Source organism: Schistocerca piceifrons, chromosome 8 (assembly GCF_021461385.2).
Source record: "Schistocerca piceifrons isolate TAMUIC-IGC-003096 chromosome 8, iqSchPice1.1, whole genome shotgun sequence".
Classification (NCBI taxonomy): domain Eukaryota; kingdom Metazoa; phylum Arthropoda; class Insecta; order Orthoptera; family Acrididae; genus Schistocerca; species Schistocerca piceifrons.
The window spans coordinates 6,504,992-6,526,919 of NC_060145.1; the positions used below are offsets into that span (position 1 = coordinate 6,504,992).

The 21,928-nt window shown below is 41.8% G+C and overlaps 1 protein-coding gene across 3 annotated transcripts in view; it reads left to right on the plus strand.

Moving 5' to 3' along the window:
* Positions 1-21,928, plus strand: part of LOC124711172 (fructose-bisphosphate aldolase-like) — a 128,665-nt gene that overhangs the window by 48,104 nt on the left and 58,633 nt on the right. The window contains exon 1 of one of the 3 annotated variants that reach the window (XM_047241097.1): positions 624-766. The exons of the other annotated variants lie outside the window; for them this stretch is intronic. The gene's annotated coding sequence lies outside the window, so the exon portion shown is untranslated. Of the gene's footprint in view, positions 1-623; positions 767-21,928 lie in introns of those variants that run through there. 3 annotated transcript variants of the gene reach the window in all.

Genomic DNA, 21,928 nt, shown 5'->3' on the forward strand with positions numbered 1-21,928 from the left:
CCTCTCTTTGTCCATCTTCTCCTTCTCCCGCTCTGGACCTTTCCCTTATGTATTACATACATATTCATGTGTTATATTAAAAATATATAGCTTATATCCGTCTGAATATTCATTAATGGATTGTGTAAAAATCTAAAGTAAATAGGTCAAGAATTTCTAAATATTTTTGGTAACAACGTTTCCCATTTCCATATTAAATATATATTTACAAATTTTTTCGTTAAAAAGTATAAAATAGCCAATGTCTGTCCACATGTTCATTAGTGTGGTGCAAAAATGTGAAGTAAATTGGCTCAAGAACTTTTAGAGATTTTTTGGTACCGACGTTACATAACAACTTGTCTTTATACTGAAGTATAAATTTTTCGAGACTTTCAGCATTGCGTTCAATTGATCTTCCAAGTCTTTTGCCACCTTTGACAGGATATAAAGTTTTCTTATTTATTCTTCCTTAACTTAAAATATCATAATTGCGTCATTATCGTGGTTAATACAAGAGTAATAGTATTAACCGTCTAACGATATTACGTGCCACTCAGCCTTCTGTCGTTTACCGAAAACCTCGTTTCGATATGTTGAACCATTCAGGGAATAAAAAGGGATGTGTCGAGTCACCTTGTAGAGTGGTGGGGACGGAGGCGATAGCCTGCGTGACGCAACATCCTGGGCGAGCTAAAGAGTGGTGGGCCGGTGTCCAGGGGCCCAGTTAGTGCGAGCCGGCTGGCCAGCTACACCGGATTACCAGCAGTCAGTACGCGGACAGCAGGTGCGTGCGTGGGCGGGCGGGCGGGCGGGCGAGCTGCTCTCATGCATGCACAGTGACACATTGCACTTTCACCATTTCTCTGGCTCTCTCAGCCTCTTTTTGCCGACAAGCGACTCGTGTTGTATGATAATGTTTGTCATATGCGCCTGTGACCTAGGTTGAATTCGTGAAAAATAACACGAGACTTGTAATGTTCAGTTGTAATATCAGGATTCGCCAATAGCGCTGAATTGGTAAATAATAGGTATCTCTATGTGCAACTGAGTAAGCGCTTTCAGTCTTCTGCCTATTGCATTTCGCCTCAATTTATTGTGAAATGTTTTCAGTGATACAACGTGTCGTTCCCGGACTGTTGCAGTTGAGACTGGTCATCTGTCTTCCGATACAGTATACACTTGTCAGTACAGCATACGGAATGCATCCGTGCTTTATCACCAAGTTGCTGTCAGCAATATGGACTACGTACTTTGCTACTGAAGATTGTTCTCAATACAGTAAGCCGAAAAGCGGATGGCTGAATAGAAACTGCACTCTTTCATTGCACATAGAGGTACGCTCATATTGCCAGTGCAGTAGCAACGATCGATAGGTCGCATATCAAGAAATGATTGCCGTGGCATTTTCTGCTGCAAAATGTCGCCTTCATGTGTCTGCGGTGGTTAGTGTGACGATAATCGTATGTTGTAGGTTTAACGCAATAACTTACACAATGAGCGTTACGCACTGCGCGCAAATTACTCAGACTATATTCATCCAGAAAGAGACGACTTTGCAACTTCCAATAAACTTCACGCATAATTTCGAATCTTAACGAAACTTTTTCTCGCTGGCACGCCCCACAAAAGGAATAAAGAAAAATTCTTATCACTTACTACACATACCTTCTGCATGCAGTACACTTTGCAGTTAACTCTATTCACAGTTTACAGGCATTGTCTACATATACCCGTAAATGTACCTGCAAAATTATATTATTGTACGACACGTAGTTTGGGAGATATGACGTTTCATACATGGGAGATCGATTCTGTCAAGAATCGAGGATAAGGATTTATTATTAGAACAAAAATTCGGATGGATCTTGTGTAATTGCACGAATTACTTCGTATTTAGAATAGATGTAACTCAGCATAGTGACTCCCTATGTTACAGAAGATCACGATCGAAAATATATTTTCATTTTGTGGACTTTTCCAGACAAAAAGATCGTAGGATACCTGTCAGTATACATTAAATAAACCGTGGCAGTTTTCATCGGAATCATTTGTCTAAGGTTTCCGAGGGGAGGTAGGCAGATAAACGTTTAACGTCCCGTTGACAATGAGATCGACGAAGCGCTTACTCGAGTTGGAGAAGAAAATTGGCATCTCCTTTTCGAAGGAATCGCGTCGGCATTTTCCTGAAGCTAATTAGGGAAACCACGAAAACCAAAATCTGGATGGCTAGAACGGAAGTTGAAGTGCCTTCCTCCCGAAAGCAAGTGCACTTTGTTAAGCACAGCGCCACTTCGCTCCGTCCCCAAGGTTGCTCCCTAAACCTGCAGGAGGACTGCTTCTTTGCGTACCATCTATGAAAAAGAGGGTGTTTGTAAAGTCCTCTTTCTGCAAAAATCAACTAAACAGATCTGGAGACATTAAGGGATACATAATGTAGAATCGTTAGTGCAGTACGTCGTTATATTTGTATCTGACATTGGAAAAATACGAAACCGTTTTAGTTTCGACGCCTAAAGTGTCTAGTTATGCGACATAGGACACGTTAAAACATCACGACAGTCACGTGTGTTACATTCTATGATAGATCAAGGCCTAGTCGACGAAGCTTGGCAAGTCTGTTTAAATCAGCTGTTTCGCAAAATGTATCAATCGGCTTTATCCCTTGGAGATTCTCGCGGTTGTTTCGAGCAACAGCATGGTACTCGACTCGTGGCTTGCCTAATGCAAACCCATTAAAGTACAAAATCACTTGTTTCCAATTGCAGGTCAAAAGGGATCCAGCATTAGCGACGGCATCACTTTGGTTCTTCTGCGGCAGCCACGTCCGGAGAAAGGGGACGATTGACATTACCAGCTCATTTTACTTTTGGTTTATGTGTTATAGTTTGTTTTGTGTGCATATGCTGCTTTGCTGCCTCTGCGGAGGATGTGTAGTAAAACCGGTTCAACGAGGGAAGGTCCCCAGGGATGAGGTCGACATTTGGGAGCCACCTAATCGAGATCTAGGTTCGGGTCCCAGGTGTCACACCTTACAACAATTCACCCTTGTGCACCATCGTATACGAGTAATCCGCACAAAAGAATTTCAGAATTTCTTATGAGCCTTGGAAATAGTGATGATTTCTAAACCGGCGTCGTAGTCTAGCGGCGAAGGTAACTTGCCAGTGAACGCCTGAAAAAATATTAAAAATTTCCATAAAGTTCGGCTGTGATTAAAAAACACGAATTCTTAGTAGGATAAAAATTGTAGGACAATAGAAGTATATTTTGATATGCAATTAATCATATTAGTTCTCATATTGACTTTATTACATTTTTGTGAAAATTAGTAAATTACATGTTTTGTTTGGCCTCTATGCATTGACTAACTGTCTTATTTAGATCCTTGAAACTTTAAATAGACATTAACAACATATCAACATAAAAAATAGACTGCAGTCATGTCATTTCAGTCACAATTTTTTATTCTAGAAAGGTTTACATTTGATAACCAAAATTACTTTTTTATAATCAATTCGTATGGGTTTTGCTTCCTGTTGGTAGTACGTCAGTCTCTGTAGTCAGCGTTCCTCCAAATAGTATCCTGAAAAATCCCAAAAAAATTCAGACATCTAGCAAACATGTCAGGAAACTAATTCAAATTTATATTTCATCTGACTGATCTTTGTTGTTGCCAATACATTCCATTTGCATATATATATATATATATATATTTGTGTTTTTGGTTTACATGTTCGTCTTCACTTTTCCTTTTCGTGTTTCTCCTTGTTATTCTGGGCTCTTTAGTTGCTCCAGGGCTCACTTTTCAGCAGAACTAACTGTGTGTCTTTCTCAAATCTTAGAGGTGGTGGCAGATGCATGATAGCACAAAATGTTTTTGAGTTTCTCTTCTACCCTTCACAATACACCTCATTCCATACGCTAGTGAGATTTTTGAATTATAAACTCTTTCTTGCGCAATCAAAAAAGTTACTCATGTTTAGTTAGTCCACAGAAATCATAAAACATTTGAAGCTTACTGGCCTGACATTCGTGTCTTAAAAAAAATTGCTCTGAACACTATGGGACTTAACACCTGTGGTCATCAGTCCCCCAGAACTTAGAACTACTTAAACCTAACTAACCTAAGGACATCACACACATCCATGCCCGAGGTAGGATTCGAACCTGCGACCGTAGCGGTCGCGCGTTTCCAGACTGAAGCGCCTAGAACCTCTCGGCCACAGCGCCCGGACCTGCCTTCAAGATCTTCTACAGTTGGACCGCCGTCTTGTCTACAGAACGCAAACAAGGCAATATACTTTACAAGACTACACAACGCAGTCATGGAACCACATTCAGTCATACAGTATTGTCAGTCAGTTCTCTTAGAAGTGTCGCTCTGGATCTCCAAATATGTGAGCTTTTCTCTTGAGGCATCAGATGAAGTCGACATAACATCCAGTCTGTTTGTAGATGTACTCACACAGTCTCCACTTGTAATTCCCGGCGAAATAAACCGACTGCCGTAAGACTAACGTTTCCCAGTACCAAAACATTTTCCAGAGGCATAACAACTCGCGAGAACGACAAAATTGCAACTACTACAGAAAATTTTGTAACGGAACTCCTTGCCACGTGATCATTACAATCTGCCAATTGTTTTAGCAACTTGAGCACGCATCAAAATAACGAATTAAGCATGTTCCAGAACATTTGCTTTGCGAACGTCCTTCAGTTGCCGGGAAGGGCGATAGGGTGCGTTTGCTTGTGGGCCTGGCGTAACGCCAGGCAACCGCTTGCGACACGGTTCTACACCAGCGCTACTGTTATTTGCGACAACTTGTTTACCGGCGACCAGCTGATAACAGCTGTTAAGCTAGCGGTTCACCACCTTGTAATGGCCGGCTGTTTATTCGATGACAGATTATCGTGTTTAATGTGACTCTTATCTCCTGCATGAAAATCCACTCTCCAGTCAACGTTCAGCAGGGAAAGAAAAATGCCTTAATATTCAATAATAACTGTTATAGTTTAAGTGGCGTTTAAGCAACCCAAATTAATGTGGATTGTGAGAGTTTGGTGTGATCCACTTAACAACGTGTCCCAACTTTTGAATATATCATATGATATTGACCTAAAGCTGCTTCACATTCCGAAATATACACGGTACTCTCTTCGTATAACTCTTAAAATACAAATGCGATTCGTCCTGTACTGTTTTCAAATTATCACCTTTAAATAACTTGACTTGCACATTATCGAAATGAAACCCTTTCCGCAGAAGGTATTTGGTCCAGATCAATGCTTTGTAACGGCCTACGGGTAATTACTGTTATAATTTTTATTGGCTTTACAGCACTTGCTTATGTTGCGTTGTGTTTTAGGTTAAGCTTAATAAGAATTTCTAATTTGACCAAATGCAAACACAAATGGTTTCTGCCTGAAATTAACTATATAGTTAATATAAAGTATAAAGTTAACGTTAAAGCAGAAGTACACAACTATATACTGGTACATCTCATCTAACATTACACACTAAATTTCAATGTACTTACTTTCAAAACGCAATTTTAAATATCGTTATCTTTAAATTAAAGTATTTAACTGCAAATTAACTAACTGTGGTCAAAAAACTAATTTTGTTGCATTCAAAGCTATCATAATGTCTAAGAACCTAATACAAAATTACTTGCGCTTTTCTAAAAACGTGAACAGTGAGATTTTCAGTGCATTACTGTTTAATGCCTCAATTGAATACTTCCCTTGTCCGAGGTAGTGTCAGTACTTACGATTGAGGCATGAATAACCTTGAGAGTGAACCTGTTATACCTTTTTTGTAATCGGTGCACTCCCATTGTGATAATTATTTGTTTTCGGCTTTAAACTGTAGGTATTCCGTTCGTACCGTTGTCATACCATGGCAAGACCAAAACGGTGAGCCATTTTGTATATCTCCATCTTTACAGCAATACCAAATATCTTCCCTAATCACAAATCATAGCTAAACTTCTATGTGCTCTTAGAATGAGTTGGCCAGTGCAAATTTTCCACGCAGACCGTCGTGAAGTAGGAACAGATGGGTGCATTCCTTTAACAGTGCAGTGCATTAAGATATAATTAATTCAAATAGTAACATGCGTAATGTATACAACCTCATAAAAATGTTTGCATAGATTATCCTTAACAAAAATAGACAATGTCCATGTCCATGTTAAAATTTGATGTGGCCTCAAAGAGATAAGTCGAATACGCTGACATCGAGAGAACATTGTCACCAGGCGATTGGTCCTTGAAGCCATATTCATTTCTCTGAGAGATGTTTTCTCAGAAGTGTTCACGGATCACTGCTCCGTTCCGACGTGCTCCAACATACATAAAATTGTTTCCTGTAATTCCTCGATCTGGTGAAGCATGTAATATACAACTACGTCACGTTAAATTAAACTGTATTGGTATCTTGAGTGGAGGTAAAAGGTAGCGTGTCACGATGCAGTAGAGATCGGACATTCACCTTTGCGTAGGCAATGTTTTTGAGCCGCACAGGAGTTACGCATCTGAATGGTGTGGCTGTGACCGTTTCTGAATATATGTATATAGAAAACGTACTATTTCGTGTACATCCATTACACAATACATAAACAGCTTCATCCTCGTCGAGCTAACGAAGACCACGCAGAACTCAGTGGATGTTTGATTTTTGTGCATTAAGTTTCAGTGGTGGTCGACGAATTGATTTAACGGTGGCTATGTTAAAATGCATCTTACATATTGTCGATTATTTATGGGAGCTTTGTGGTTCTCGCCTCCTAGGCAGTCGCCACAAAATCGGCAGTCACTTTGAAGTTCGAGATCTATTTTTTTGGAGGGGGGGGGGGGAGCGTCTTTTGTACGGGACATGGTATTGCAGTTGAAAAGCATCTGGTAGGTACAAGTAGGACAGTCTGATGTAGTGTTGCTTTCTGGTCGACGAAGCATTCACCAAAAGATAAAAAACCACTAGTTTTAGCTATGGTGGATTCAGATGATAATGAACCTTCTGGGACACCTAACACTCGAAATAATCTCGTTTTGTTTTAATTTCTGTACCTTCGTGTAATTGTTCCAACATTATTTTATCGCTGGAAGTTCGGTAAGCGTTTTATGTCACGACGACAACTAGTTGATTAGAGACGGGTCACAAGTGAAAAGCATACAAAGCCCACGTTTAGAAATGACAGAATTCTCTACTTAGCGAGCAAAAGAATTTCTGAGCAAAACAATGGACTACTACTTTTAGCCTGCGACAAAATATTCAGTTAAAATTTGTCTTCATTTTTTAATGTATGCTACTGTTCCCCACGCAACCCAGAGAGGTATGAGCCTGTAAGATACGCGAATATTCTACGATTAAACAATTGACAGATTTGTTCTTTGCAGTTAAGTGGTTCAGTTTCTTGTTCGTACAACGTACAGTACACAGCCCCCTGCACGTAATAGCATTTCTGAAAGGCCATAAGTTAATACTGAAAATGTAGGATTTATTGCGGGAAATTGAAACCATGTCATACGATATTTCGATCGTAACTGGGAAGATATTTTTTCGACTGGTGGAGAAAAGCAGATGGTAAAGCACGATAAGAAAGATGGCGATTACGTGCGATTATATATAATCGTTTAAAAATCCAGCTTGAAAAGATAGGCTTTCCCCAAGAGTGTGGTTGATTTGTATTATACGAAACAGTGAGACATGTGCGTTAGTGAAAGTTGGTCAGGCGTTTTCGAGGCTGTTGAAAGAGCCAGTGAAAAACACCAGTCAGATGATCTTAACGAGTTTGTCAGTGTAGTAAATATGGGTGCCCATGAAAACAAGTTCCGGTGGCAAATATTTGGTACGCCGTAGCTGATCAAGTCAACAAAAAAGTCTTCATGGAATGTTTTTGTTCATTATTACTATTATTGTTTGTTCGTTGGGACAACTCGGCCCATGTTAATAGTGTTGATTCAGCATTTGTTTCTATTTCTTCCGCGCCTAAATTCTTTAGTCTTTTTGAGAGGATTTGTTTGCGATCGTTAGTCCACAGGGTACATAGACTTTTTTATGGTTGTTCCTTTGGATTTATCCCGTTCGTCACTTCTTTATTCCGAAAGAGACCTCTGTCGAAAACACCGTCGGAATTGGTTTCTGATGTTTGACGTCTTGGTGCTTGTGAACCGTAGCATTTCTATTTTGTGTTGAAAACTTCTAATATATGTTTTTAGTCAGCCAGTTTCCGTCAGTTTCCGTCAGTTCATTTCATATGACCATCTCTTACGGATTGTTTCTGTGAGTATTACTACTTGATTGTAAACTTTTTTTTTGGAACACCGTTAGTACCAGAATTCTGCGCCCTTTATTCTCCAGCTCTCCGAGTAGTCCTTTACCGCCATTCAGGAACAGGCTTCTGGCTGCGTACAAAGGTACTGGTTTTTATAATTCTCTAGTGGCCACCATGTTGGTATCTTTAATTGCTGGTCGCTCTGTTATAGTTGTGATTGAAGTCGTAAGGACTTTATGTAGTACCACTGAGTGAGACATCGATTCCGTTGATTTCAGTTTCGTTTAAGCGTGTAATAGAATCTTTCAGAGAAATTATTTTTGCACGGTGAAGGTTTTGTACGTGACGGGGCAGGTTTAATGGTTTTTCTTTTTTTATCTGTGTTGTATCTACACACTGTAAAACTTTCAAACATGTAGAATAAAAGATGGATTTTAAAAAAATAGTGTGCATTTCTTCTGGAGTGACCCTCGTATATTTGTCCGCAATAAAAATTTATTTTTGGATAGTCTGATGGTCGCTTGTTTTGTGAGTAAAGGCTTTCTGTTTCAAATATTGTTGCTTTTATAATGACACAGTATTGTATACGTTCGTTTTGCGTTTAGTTTGTGTGTAAAGGCTTTCTACTTCAATATTGTTGCCATAATGACGACTCAGTATTGTATACGTTCGTTTCTCTTCGAAAATTTAGTCGCACATCCACTGAAGCATTATTTTCGCTGTTAGCGGGTTTCATAATTTCATTAATTTCTTTTTGGACGAGGTAACCGACATTAACATCCATCCGTTAATAAACATATGAGTGAAATTGTATCCTCGAAAATCGTCACTCGTTTTTTAATTAATTTTAGTCATTACAGTTAATTTGAATTTACATCCGTTTTTTAGAAGAGCGAAAGTGACTTAGGTAATGAAATTTTCTAGCCATAGATTGCGTCTGAGCTATGCATTCAATAACACACGAAGCACATCAGCGTAGTGTAAACGCATAACCGTGTTGTACGTTCTTTGGCTGCATTGGATTACGGACAGAGTTTTGTCGTATATTTATGAAAACAATCTTCGGAAAGATTGCGATGATTGCATCAGTAATAGAATCGCACAACCTATTTACGGTCAAATCTAGGGCATTTCTACAACTCTAATTGGTAATTTTTATTTTAAGCCACATTTAATAATAATGGGCTTAGGGGTGTTATAGCATTTTACTTTCCAATGCATGTAACTGCTCGTAACACTTTGGTGAAATGTCGATTTGTAAAGCAATATTGAGGCTGGAACCTCATCTGTAGTTGCGACACTTTTCAGGCATAAAAATCTTCGTGTATAAACTGAGTACTCAAAGGAAAAGAGGAGAGCGGCATAGTATGATAATTTAACGGAAAGCTGTTTAGAAAAGTTACTTTCACCCACTCTTGTGGGCTTACAAATAATGGTAGGAGCGTACGTCAACAAGCGAAATTGCTCTGCTGTTACACAATTTCAGTCACAACATAAATTTAATCAATTACTAAGTACTGTATTTCAGCTAATCGATAATGATTTGACGTGGTACCCAGAGACAGTGAGTGATATATATGAGCTATATTTAAAAAATAAAAATTTGTCGACCGCTGTGTTTTGGTTTGTAGATTTTTATGTCCGATACGTATTTCGGAGTTAAAGCTACCATGCTCAGGTTTAGAACAGTCACTTCATGACTTCCGCCTTGAAATGGTGAAGTAGTCGCACTTGCATGTTGTGAGAAACTGTTTGACTGGTGGCCTACTCCCCCTCCCCCTCCCCTTGCAGTAGTTTTCATCCCTTGTCGCCGTCTCTCGCGTTTAGCCATATTTCTTCAACTCAGGAATGATCGTTTATGATATTTGTAAGAGTTTCAGCTGTTGTCATACAGCAATAAAAATCCTTTATTAATTTAAATTGGTATCGCTAATTTAATACCTAGCCGTATTACCCACTTCGGCCGTCCGCCGTTAGGCAACATGGCTTAGCATTGCAGTGAAGTACCCACATACGGTGTAAGGTAAAAAGATTAAGGAAAGTATTGTAGTGTGCTGTATTAACCACATTGGCCTCAAAACTTATCTGCAAGGGCCATTTCTGCAAGCAATGCGCTTAGAGCATATAATAAGGAGAGGATGAGTTGAGCAGGGGAAACAAATCGTTTTGATGGGTACCAGAGAATCAGGGGAAACAAACAAGCAGTGTTAGCAGCCGAAAAGATCTGGAAGCAAATCTGTGACACTGTGTGCGACTTCCTTGTAGTCTACCATCTTTCTGTTCAGCTAGAGCTATATTGTGGCTGGCATTGGGGTATGTGGAGTGCGGATACTGAATCCGTGTGTGGCGCGCCTCAGTACCCTGTCACTCCGACGGTATCCATTCCCCGCGACTTCGCCTCCGGAAACGAGTTACTGACATGTTGCATATGTCATATGAACGAGTCTTTTATTGAAATTATGTGGAATTGGCTAATAGTTTTTAAGTAGAAATTCGTGAATGGAAAAGAAAGAGATGTCGAGGAGAAATGATTTTAAATTAGATTTAAAACTTGCTTCGCCACCTGTCAGGTATTTTACGTTATTGGGCAAATGATCAAAAAATTTTCTTGCTACATATTGAACTCTTCTGAGCCACTGATGGCTCCAACGACGAGTAATAAGGTCATTTTTCCGCCCATTGTTGTAGGTATGTACATTACTGCCCTTCTCAAGTTGTGATGGATTATTCGTGACGAATTTCTGTATGCTTAGCTCTTAGAAGAAGTAAGTGTGCACATAAAGCATGGATGCATGCTCTGCCGGTTGGATCCGCCAGTGTGGGTTGTTTGTGGCCTACTGATCGCTACACACCACTTTGTAAATGAGTACAGTCTTCCTTTGACGAGAAGGAAGACGCACATCGAAGTGGAGGCCTGGCTTGTATTTTAGGTGTCGAGTATTTTAAATCTTTTAAAATTTTGTCTAGTGTCTTGATTCCAGCCTAAGATTTTAGGTTGGAGGTTTTAGTTCGTTGCTTTATGGCTGGCGTACCCTTTTTTAGTCCCTTATCACAAACTAGATTTAGCACTATTAACCACGTTCTCCACGCAAGAGATTTTAGTATAGTTGCTTAAGGTCTGGTTGTAGCGCGGCCGTACCAATGTCCTCACCATCATCATCTTGAGCTGAGTAATACTGCGAGTATATTCATTACGTGAAGTGTTTCAGGCAAAAGATATTTCTGTGGCTTCTTAGAAAGAAGACAGACTGGCACGATGTGGTATCGTTCGTTGCATCAGAGCTTTGTTCTCGAGTGCCCTTCGCTAGCCTTTGAAAGTCAAACTGAGTTTCAAAATAGCCCAGCGCAAGCGGCTTAAATGTCGCCCCGGCACCTGGCCCGTCTGTTGGGCGCAGACTGCAATCAAAAACGCTCAGTGTGGGGGCGTCGGCGAAACAACAAGTGGTGCCAGGCGGCCGGCGGCTGCAACGCCAGGTGCCCGAACGTGTCTCTCCAACCCGTGCACCGAGTGCCTCCTTTTCTCTGTTTCTGAAGGAAAAGAGAAAACCAGTTATTTACGTGGCACCCCTGCCGCTGGATTGTCGTTATAGCCTGTGTAGTCGGTCGGTATCTGTATTACTAAACGGCTTAGCCGCTTTGTGGTTCGTGGTACGCCATTCAAGTTACAGGCTGCTTATCTAACGGCTTCGGGGGCAACGAAAATTTGATTGATCGTTATTTCATAAAATCAATGGCCGAAGTTAAAAAATTAAAATGCTGTCATACTCTACTCAGTAAGACAAGTATTAACTTAGAAACTTGTCCGTATGTCTTCAGGCAGCGATCTAACTTATTCCTCTAGCATTTGAGACTTTCAACAAATCTTACACATGAATTCAAACCATTACGAAACTTATTCTCGCTGACAACCTCCCCCACTCACCCCCCCCCCCTCCCACCCGAAAAAAGGTGAAAAAAGTTAATCGCTTATTGCATTTTCCTTGTTCATGTTGTAAGACTGGAAATCAAGAACGACATTTTTCATTTGTTATTTCTTTACCACTACCTCTGCAACAGATTTTCCAGATAGTATCCATGTATAGCACGGATGTACCTGCAAAATTACGTCATGGCACAACACATATTTCAGGAGATATGACGTCATTAACATTGAGATGCGTGAAAAACTAGCCCTTGCCTGAAATGGGGCGCAGGTTACGCAGAGTGTTCTCGTTCAGTGTTTGATAATGAGAGCACTTTGCAACTTCCAACAAACTTTAAACATAATTTCAAATCTTGTTCACGATTGCACGTTTAACGTCTGATATTTGACACATTAACTCATTTGTGATTACTGTTGCTCGTAAAGAGTTACAGACTGTTCGCGCAAGAACGCTGTGCGTGCCTGTTGCTTTGGTCGCGTGTCTTTCAGCGCGATAAAATTTCGCCAGCAGAACGCGCCTGTTGCCGTCTCGTGTTGTGCAGACTCGCCGTCGTTGCTGTCAGTTGCGCTTGTTGCAGGCGTTACGACCAGGCGCCACGCGCAAGTTTGCGTGTGACGAAAAGTAAAATAAATAGGACGCGTAAGCATCTCACAAGGGGACGTCCTCATCGCATCCCCCCCCCCCCCCCCCAACCGCCTCAGATGTAGTGGTAAGGCGGCCCAGAGGATAGCCCGCCAAAAACTGAATACAAGCATGTAAACAGGAAGAAGGTGTACTGAACTATGTGAAAAAAAAAAAGCGAAATAGAAACAGTGAATGGGGTCCAACCTTAACGAGTGCAACATTGAGTACAACACCCATGGCGTCCTGGTTAAGCGGTCTCTTTTTGTAGTCTTCCCAATTGTCCTACTGTACGTTGGTTATAGAATGTAATTCATGTGATAAGAATACATTACCGTCGCAAGTAAATGTGGCGAATAGTGAGAGCAAGGGGATACCATATAGGCGTCTCACAGAAATGAAAACAACAAATCAACGGGTGTTACAGCAAAGGAATTAAAGATTCACAAGTTCCAAAACGGAACGCAACTTCAAAAACATTAAAAACATATGTTTTGACAGAGCACAGAGAGACTGTGTGACTGTGCAACTGTTGCGTTCATTTGTTGCAGCTTATGTGACAAACTACTATGTTTACATCATTTCCTTGGGAGTGATCATCACGTTCACATTCATACGAACACCTATATCGGGCAAGGAGGCACACCTCATTCACTTATCAGGCGTACAAGTTAGGTGCGTCGATGAGACATTGCTACGACATATCTACTGTCACTAATGCCGTGTATGACACGCCAGACGTGTTTTCCGGTCGAGGATTCGGTTGACTTGTCGCCTTGCCATGGAACGTTTGCGGTTCCCATTCGGGAGCCACTTCCTTTCGGCTGCTAATGGAGTTGTTGTGCAGAATCAACTGTCATTATAGGTCCCTACCTTATTACACCTCGCTGTTGCGAATGGACGTTACACCACGTCACAGACACAAATTTGAAGACAGCGAACAAGGACAGAAAATTAAACAAAGGCATGAGTTAGATTTGAACACGGCTCGCCCGCCTCGCACCGTCACCACGTAACCACGACGCCGTCGTTTCAGCTCTGCTCCCAGTTTTGCACTTGTTGAGCTTGGACTGTTCACTGTTTCTATTTTTTTTTTATTTTTCACGGCTCAGTACACCTTCTTCCTGCTTTCATGCTTGATCTGTGTTCAGTTTTTGACGGGCTGTCCACTCGGCCATCTTACCACTAAAGCTGACGGCTGTGCAATGTGAGTAGCACCTTCACGTAGCATTGGGCGGTGTTGTAAATATCTGACTTACATTTAAGTCGCATTCGTGTTAGAGATCCTTTCTCGTTGCTGAGCGCGAGGGCTAGTCATAAAGTTTTGATTATCACCTCGAGGCGGGGGGGGGGGGGAATCTTTGCGACCATGAAACTGAGTGACGGTGTTAGTCGTCCTGTACGTGTTCACACTGAAACGCGACACATTATTGCCATCGATAAATGACGTGGCGGAGAACTGTCTTGTACGGGTCAGCATTTTCAAACGTTTCACGTCGAAAGTCACCTCGTTCTGGAAACAATGCCACGCATGGTTCCTTCATCCGAGGAAAGAGGACGGAGACTGACTGCCATGTGAGGACAATACGTAGGGAGCGGCAAAATCTGATGGCCCAAAGAGGTAACATATCTAATTCTGTCTTGCGTAGAACGAACTGGGGTAGTGTCTTGGAGCAGAAACACTCGCTCGATATGTCGTTGAAAGAGAAGTACGAGGCTTTTGCACAGGGGAGCTTGTTTCATCACTCGTAACTTCATTGCTTCTTTAGTATACCTCTCGTCCCGTCGTATTTTCGCCTTGTAATTTGATCTGTATTCCGCCATTCCTCTTCCCTCCTCCCCTCTGTCTCACTCTCAGGCAAAAGGGGTCTATGGTATCAGTGCTTGCATGTGCTTTCTCCTCCTCCTTCTTCTTCCTCCTGAAACTTCTCTGCTTATGCTGGTCGTTCACAGAGCCTGTTGCAAGCTTCCCTTCTCTCCCACAATCACTCATTTAACAACTACTACTCCCCGCGCAGTCCACTTAGTTTCACATCATCCTTCATCTGGTCTCTTACATCTTGTTCGTGGTCTTCCATTTGGTATTCGTCCAGATTCTGTCCATTCTGGGAATTTTCTTATAGGTCTTTCCCATTCTTTTAATGTGGCCCAACCATTCTTTGTGCAACTCCAACATCCTGATCCATAGGTCAAAATTGGCAGATAATACGACTTTTATACCACGATATTTGCTTTGGCAAGTATTTTCCAATTTCTAATTATGTCCGATACACAACAATAAAATTTCGAACAGTTTTCTATTGCTTAAATTTCATCCTTGATGTTTCCTTTCTTGGTTATTTTTTTCCTGAGCATCTACTTCTTTAATAATTTTTCCATTGTAACTGAAATCCTTAATTTTTCGTTTTTTTCCTGCTGATTTTCCTTGCTTTACTTTTTGTTAAGTTTATTTCCATCCCTGCTTTGCCGCGCGGGCTAGGGCGCCTTGCAAAGGTCCATGCGGCTCCCCCTCCCCCCCCCTCCCCTCGTCTGAGGTTAGCGTCCTCCCTCGGGCATGGGTGTGTGTGTTGTCGTTAGCTTAAGTTACTTTAAGTAGTGTGTTGGCTTAGGGACCGATGACCTCAGCAGTTTGGTCCCATAAGAGCTTACTACAAATTTCCATGCCTGCTTCATCAATTACTCTCTGCAAGATATTTAATTGTTCTTCCAATTTCTGATCATTTTCTTCCCAAATCATATTATCTACATGTGCTATGATTTCCTTGTGGTCTCCTGCTGCCTCTTGGCGAACTTTCCCAGGATGTTGTCCATGACTATATTAAAAAGCACTGCTGAGAGCACGCTACCTTGCTTGGATCCCTCTGTCCGCTATAAACCATTCTGATTTTTTGCCCTCTATTATAACACGATTCAGGCTCTTTTTCTACATATATCTAATTCTCAGTTGCATTCATTATAACAATTCCAGTTTATTCAGACCTTGCCTTAGACTTATCTCTTCCCTTCTAATAGTGCCATAAACCTATTTTCTATCTATGAATGCAACTACGATGTCTTTCCCAAATTCCCTTTTCTTTTCTACAACCTGTCTGGAAGTAAATATGGCATCTGTAGTTGATCTTCCATGTGGAAATACTTGTTCTTTTTCTCTTAGTTGCGTTTGTATCTTATTCCTAATATTCTGTAAAATTATCTTTTCATAGATATCCACGCAGTGGAACAGTGGTGTTATTCCTCTTTAATTTTCCCAGAGCGCCCTTTTACCCTTCTTAAAGACAGGTACAACGATTGCTTTTGTCCAGTGATGTGCAATTCACGCATCTCTAGATTAAAATTAGTTGCTGTCGGTACTGATGTAATGTTGAATAGACAGAAGCGCATTGTCTGCTGTAAAAATACCCACAGTGGACTCTGACATCCCGGCGTACGGCAGTGTTACACACGAAGGGTCTGGTCTTTGGACCGGACAGAGGCGGATGCGGTATACCAATGATCTGGAACTGCTCGATAAAACAAGAATGCGACCCAGAGTTCCGGGTGCACACGCCATTGGCCCGATGACCTTCTGACCCGGACCAAACGGTTTGTACTGTTGACTGACAGGGCGGTTCAAAAATGGTTCAAATGGCTCTGAACACTATGGGACTCAACTGCTGAGGTCATCAGTCCCCTAGAACTTAGAACTAGTTAAACCTAACTAACCTAAGGACATCACAAACATCCATGCCCGAGGCAGGATTCGAACCTGCGACCGTAGCGGTCACGCGGTTCCAGACTGCAGCGCCTTTAACCGCACGGCCACTTCGGCCGGCTGCCGGTTCCTATAAGCTTCTGTTTCCTGCACTATTGGGGCGGTTGACCCCAAATCATTATCATTTTTCCTCTTTGTTATTTTAACTGACTTTAAGCTCCTTGCCACGTATGAGGAGAGGGGATAAGAAACGGACAGTCGTATATTCATAGATGTCTAGATAATGAAACAAAAGTTAATTGCGAAAGTAACAGTGTTTGTGCAAATTTTCGTAGAGGACTGCCGAAGAACATGAATAGTAACATACGAGGCCTTCTAGTGACGTATTAGGAAGTTGTTTTGAGGGTATTTGTCCGGAGCGTAACCTTGTATGGAAGTGAAATGTGGCCGATAAGCAAACCAGACGAGAAGAGAATAGAACCTTTCGAAAGTTGGTGTTAAAGAAGAATGATGAAAATTAATTGGGTACATTTAATGAGTAATGAGGAAATACTGAATGTAATCTGGGAAAAAAGAAGTTGTGATGCAACCTGACTAAAAGAAGGGATCTGTTGATAGGACACATCCTGAGGTATCAATGAATAGTCAATTTTGTAGTGGAGGATGGAGGGGGGGGGGGGGAGAGGTAAAAATTGTGGAGGGAAATCAGGGCCTGAATACAGTAAGCAGCTTCAAACGGATGTTGCGGTGGCTATACAGAGATAAGGAGGCTTGCATAACATTGACCTGCGTGGAGAGCTGTATCAGACCAGTCTTCGGACTGAAGAACAGATCAGCAACAAGTAGTGACGTGAACAGGCTTTATTTCACCCTTACCTTTCCATTTCAAACGAATATGAAGATAATGACTGGAGGCAGAAAGGTACACTCAGTATGACATTCGCATGTTTCACATAAATCGTTGGCGATGAGAACGGTGATTCTGTAGTACTGTCATAAGTAATAACAACAAAACCTCGCAGAGAGATGAAGTTTGTGAGCTAGTTTGAAACTCACAGATCGAATATCTGCAAATACCGGCATTACTTCATAATTTCAGGAATGGTAAAGTGCTTCAAGTTGCTATTTTTATAAAATCCACAGACATTTCGCTTATAATGTTTTGAAGAAACATCGCTCACTGACCTAAGGTAGCAAAATCGCATTCTTCTATCTTTCTTTAATAACTGTAAATTATTTTTTTCCTACATCTCGCGCGTGTATCTTTTGTTATTTTTGTTGTGTATTGTTCCTACGATCCTAATTTTGTACTGAAATCATTGCTTTTGAGCACTGTTAACTCAGTTATACTAGGATCTCTGCGGCATTTCCGGTCCATCAGCAATACTTAGAATTGTGAAGTACTACATTCAGGTGCTGTACATATTAGACGGAATTTTTTCCGTACTACAGTGGGGCTGACGGTTCCAGTCTGCGCTCAAAATTTTGAAGACTTCTCTTGTTGACTTCAGGTGCTTCTAATGATGATTCTGCGCGGTTCCAACCAGACTCCGTGCAAAAGGACCACCTGAAAAAATAGTCTATCATTAACACAAGGAACCTACAGGAATCGCGCTGTGAGAGCTAGAAGGCCATAGGAAACGGTACACGGTACTCAAAGAGTTCGGCATTGGGCCGTTTCTGTTCACGATACATATGAATGTGGTCGGTATGTCGGAAACTCGGTGACACAATTTGGGGATGATAGCGTTGTAAGAAGATAGTTACAACGCCAGAAAATTCTAGTGAAATACAGGAACAATTGAACAGGATCGATGCTCCGCGCAGAGACTTGCAGTTGAGCCCCAACGTAAATAAATGTAGCACATTGCGCATAAATTAACGCGAGACCCATTACTGTTCAATTACAACATTGGCGATAAATCACCGGAAACACTAACGACCGTAATCTGGAAGTATCCGTCAAGAGCGACTTGTGGAATGACTATATAAAATACGGCAAAAGTGCCGGGGCGAGATTCATTGGAAGAATACCTATGAAATGTAAGTTTAGTAAACGTGAGAATTTCACAAAGATGCTTGTCAAACTACAGAGACAGACGGTATAAGAGGGGCGTTGTGCATCACGGAGGGGCCATATTGCCAAAGCTTACGCTTTCACAAAAGTCAATCGACAAATTACTACCTCCCACATAGATCGACCGTGGCGCCAAAACAAGAGAAATTACAGGTCATACGGAGACAAGTCGCCCTTCCCAAGCACCATTCGTGAATGGAAAGAGTTGGAAATGATAGTAATGTCAGACATAACCTCAGCCACCTACCTTACCTCTTTCGCTACCAGTTGGACGCAACTGTCCAACGACACGTTATTAAAGAACTGTGAGGATTTACCACATATTGCTGCCTACGTCAAAAATACCAGTGGGACACACATTTGCCAACCTTCTCTGCGTTGGTAAACGAAACGGCAGGAAATATTTTTTTCCCTTTTTGTTACTTCTGACTACGACATTAATTAAAATAGCGATACATTAATGACTTTCACAAAAAAGGGAAAAAAAAGGTATAGTGAAAGGGTCAAGGTGGTTTGCGGAGTACAGATGTAGATGCTCCAGATCATTGTGCGACGTTGTCTGATTGTGCTTTTTATTTGTCGAGAAGAGTGGCGGTAATATTAGGAGCACAGTAACTTCTGCAAGTAAGACTAGATGTCTCCAGACCAATTACTATTCTGTATAAATCGTTTCCACTGTCTTGCCGTATTGTTTGCGGCAGTAGTAATTGTGCTGTGATATTGTTTCTTTATTGCAGTAACATAATTTTATTTATGCATTTAGAATGTTCGCCCATAATAATTTATCACAGGTCAAGATATCGGTTTCACAGTGACTATTGGTGTTTCTTATTTTGAACAACAGATATACTCCCTGTAGTTTTGCAATCATTTCACGGGCGACTTAAACAGCTATCACCTAAAGCCATAGTAAACCCTAAATCACTTGCGTCACTACCTTCCGACGCCAGCGGTTTTGTACAGGTTGCTGTAACTTCCTGGTTGCGGAACAGAAAGCCTGACATTGGTAACAGATGAGCCGCCTTCAGTACTTGCTGATCAATCGTGCGTGTAATCCTATTTGCCGCCGACGGCGCGGTTCAGGGGAGAAGCGGCTCAGGGAGTCGACGTGGCGGTGCGCGGGTTACCCGCTGCTCTGTTCCGCCTATTTAGCAAGAAGCGGTGTCGCTTTTCGTTAGACCAGTGTCACCTCCCAAAGACAAACACTTTATCGAGTTAGGAGATTTGGCGGAACTTGCAGCGCGTTTCCAGTATTTAGTCCGATGTATCAGTACTCTTCGACTCCGGAATTCATCACGTCATTTGAAAGCTTGTGAATTACTCATCCTCACTACTACTCAACTCGACAGTGCAGGATTCACTAGTAATGTGTAAGTTACTTTTTGAAATTACCTCATACGTCAAAGAGACGGAAATCTGTTAACATCCAGACTTTCGTTGAATTAACTGTGGCGCCAGACAAGCAGCAGTGACATTACTAGTGCTGGGTAGGTTTCTTTTCCCACAGACTAAATTATATCCCACTTTTCACTGGGTTCTGAAACATCCGATTCCTTTTTTTTTCAGAACGTCTCTCAGTATAACAGAACTGCCGTGTTTTATGACACGCATGTCTAACCATCTGTGCACGGTTCCTCGTCATTTTATCGCCCGACTTGCAACAAATGTGGACAGTCTGTTGCAGAAACGTGTGTATTTTGCCACTGTCTTCGGTTACGGTGCTTCAGACACTCACTTGGAATGTGAGTCGTGTGTGGCGAAGGCTGCACCCCCTACAGTTCGGCCGCGCCGTGCGTTGAATTATTTAAGGCGACCACCTGATGGACGTGCAGTGAAGACGTCCGCTCACGTCTGCGCTGCAGGCTGTGTGGCGGCCGCCTGTTAACTGCTTTCAGTAGCCTTAATGGGGTCGTTTCTACTCGGGCCTAAGCCGAGTGTTCCAGTCGTGCACTGTTCTGGAAGTGACTTACCTAATACTGTGACACTCGTGCACCACGGAGAAGTCGCAAAAAATAACTAAAGTCAAGAACTGTCAGGCAAATCAACTAAATGTAGAGGTTGTCGTTTCAAATAAATACGATTACACACAGCTTAAACTGGAAGTATCACGTAGAAAATGTTTTCGGGATAGCAAACTAAAGAATACGTTGTATTGGCAGAATACGTAGAAGATGCAGAAATCTGCTAAAGAACTGCCTGCACTACCTTTGTTCGTCCTCTTCAGGAGTATTTTTTCATGCTGCATTTGGACTGCTAGGGCTCGCCTGCTAATAAGGAGTACTGCTGCACAGTACTGGATCCTTATTAGATAGGATTGACGTAGGATATCCAAAAAGTTCAAAATAGGGCAGCTCGTTTTATCGCGAACGTGAGATGTGATAGCGAGTTGGCATGGGAATCATTAAAACAAAGGCGTTTATCGACGCAATGAAATGTTTTCGCGAATCTCAATCACTAACTTTCTCTTCCGGATGCTAAATATTTTCTTGACTTCCACGTCCACAAGGAGAAATGACGATCGTAATGAAAATAACTGAAGTCAGAGGTCGCACGGAAGCGTTTTAGTTTTCCCCACGTTCTTTCGAAAGTTGAATATTGGAGAAGTAATTAGAAAGTGGTCCTATAAATCTTCTGCAAACACTTATCTTTTGAATTTCATAGTAATCGTGTCGCTGTAGATACTACTTACGTTCCTGTGCAACATGTACCATCGTAACAAAACTAAATTACGTGGATATCAATGCCTTCTCTGTGCCGGCCGGGAACTTTTCGTCTTTGCCTCTTACACCGTCATTCGGTAAGAAGTCAGTGATGTTAGTCTGGTGAAGCTGATCTCGTAGTGGCAGGGGGCTGGGAGGAGGGCTGCGAACAGCAACATGCCTCCAGAAAGCGCGCCAAATAGACTTGATCGGATTCATGTCTGCTGTCGGGACTATTCCATGAAACTGTTTGCTATTGAAGACTTCGTCGAGACATGTGTATGACCAAAAGTTGCCCGCGTGGCAGGTGTCAAGATATTGCCATTGGCAACGCGTTAAGGTCGTACGGAAACATCAACGATGTTATATCTATTGTCTCGTCGTCGACGGCGAGCTCATTAGGGGAAAAAAAAACCTTGAACACGGCAGGAAATTGCACGCGTCCTTTCTGGGAACTCGACGGAAAACCGACTCTAGTCGTCCTGCACACTGCTCCATCTCACGGTGCACTTTAGCTCCTTGTGTCCCAGCGCCCGGATGTGCTGCTTTCGCGAGCTTCCCGCATAGGTGAAGAAGACACGTGGTATCTCCCGGAAGATTTCACTGAGACAAGAAACACCCGCCATCTGGTGAACTGATTCTGTAGTATAGACAAGTGG